The sequence below is a fragment of the Saccopteryx leptura genome, chromosome 5 (genome assembly GCF_036850995.1).
Source record: "Saccopteryx leptura isolate mSacLep1 chromosome 5, mSacLep1_pri_phased_curated, whole genome shotgun sequence".
Taxonomy (NCBI): Eukaryota; Metazoa; Chordata; class Mammalia; order Chiroptera; family Emballonuridae; genus Saccopteryx; species Saccopteryx leptura.
In genome coordinates, this window is record NC_089507.1 from 151757474 (window position 1) to 151759444 (window position 1971).

Consider the following 1971-nt stretch of genomic DNA (forward strand, 5'->3'; position numbering starts at 1 on the left):
GCACCTGCAGGGCTAAGGAGGTGGCAACATGAAGACTGGGCACTGCCCAGTGTCTGGAAGTGGTCGAAGGAGTTGTCAGGGAGCAGACAGGAGGAAATGTATCGGCCAGCATGAAGGAAATGATTGTGTGACCCCCAGTGAAGGGGTGCAGGTTTCAGAAGTCCAACACGCATGCTCGGGTGTGGGCAAGAGGAACACAGAACAATCCACCTGCCAAGCGCAGGGAGACGGAAACCAAAACCAGTTCACAAAAGTACTAGCACCCTCAACCTTTCCTTCCTTCATCTTTCTCCCATCGGAACCATTGGGTAAGCTGACATTTACAACCAGCTCAAACATTTCTTTTTAAAGAGAAGTAAGCCTTTATTTTGTTTCACAAATAAAGCTGGCTGAGCTGGTTGCTTTTTGGAGATTAGTCAAAGAGACCGAATGCCATATCCTCGTCCGACTCCTCCGACTCTTCCTTTGCTTCAACCTTGGCTGCGGCAGCACCAGGAGCAGCAGTGGTGGCGGCGGCACAAGGGCAGCAGCCACAAAGGCAGATGGATCAGCCAAGAAGTCCTTGACCTTTTTAGCAAGTGGGAAGGTGTAATCAGTCCCCACAGACAAAGCCAGGACCCGCTTGTACCCATTGATGATAGAATGGGGTACTGATGCAACAGCTGGATAACCAATCTGCAGACATACGCTGGCAACATTGTGGACACCCTCCAGGAAGCACGAATGCAGAGTTTCCTCTGTGATGTCAAGCACTTCCGGGATGTAGATGCTGCCATTGTCAAACACCTGAGCCCAAAGAAGAAGGGAGAGATGTTCAGCATGTTCAGCAGTGTGGCTTCGCTGGCTCCCACTTTGTCTCCAGTCTTAATCAGCTGCACATCACTCAGGATTTCAATTGTGCCCCTGGAGATTTTAGTGGTGATGCCTAATGCCTGGAAGAAGGAGATCTTCTCGGGCCCCAGACCAGTGTTCTGGGCGAGCACAGTGACTTCACATGGAGCAATGGCACCGGCACGAACAGCAGCTGGTACCTTATTGGCCTGCAGCATGTCCCTGATCTCAGTGAGGTCCTTCTTGGTGAACACAGAGTCCACATTCCCCCAAATATGAGGCAGCAGTTTCTCCAGAGCAGGGTTGTTTTCCAGATGCCCTCGATGGCCTTGCGCATCCTGGTGTTCTTGCCCGTCAGCACCACGGCCTTCCCGAGGAGGGACATGTGGATCTGCGGCATCTGCTTGGAGCCCACGTTGTCCGCTCCCACAATGAAGCATTTTGGATAATTGTCCAGAAGTTGGATGATCTTAAGGAAGTAGTTGGACTTCCAGGTCGCCCTGTCTCCCCTGGGCAGCACGGAGGAGTGTTAGGGATTGCCACGCAGGGTTAAAGACGAAGTCACTCCCACGAGGACGCCTGGCGAGAGGAAGCCAGCTCAAACATTTTTTAAAAAATATTGAGGATCTTATGTAATTTATTGAATACGGTACTCAAAGTGAAAAACAGAATGTTTATTGCACCAGATTGGACTGTTTGTATTACCTGAAAGTGACCAGAAAAGTAATTTCACCTGCCATAAACCACACTCAGAATCTTCAGTCTGGAAATACTGTGTTTCTTTGTCATAGCTACTCTTTGATAGGTTACTGAACTGTACATTCATGATTTTTTTCTTTTTCCATATAGGTTTTAAGTTTTACAATGAAAAACACAAAAAGAAGAATTATTTAAATTACCAAATTAATTGCCATTTTGACAGAGGGGTGTGTGTGCGTGTTTGTGTGTATGTTGTCTTTGCATTTACTAATGCATTAACAACTCATTTCGGAAATAGTAAAAATAGTGCTTAGTATTTACTACTTGCCATGTGCTACGCTACTTTTTAATGAATTATCACAGTGACTTCTTGCACTATTCTTATCGTGTACATATTGTTATTTTCCCCATTTTACAATTATGATTTTATATAAACATGTG

At 46.5% G+C, this 1971-nt stretch overlaps 1 pseudogene; it reads right to left on the reverse strand.

The window, feature by feature from the left end:
• Positions 1 to 363: 363 nt before the first annotated feature.
• Positions 364 to 1360, reverse strand: LOC136406579 (large ribosomal subunit protein uL10 pseudogene; annotated as a pseudogene).
• Between the last annotated feature and the right edge of the window lie 611 nt (positions 1361 to 1971).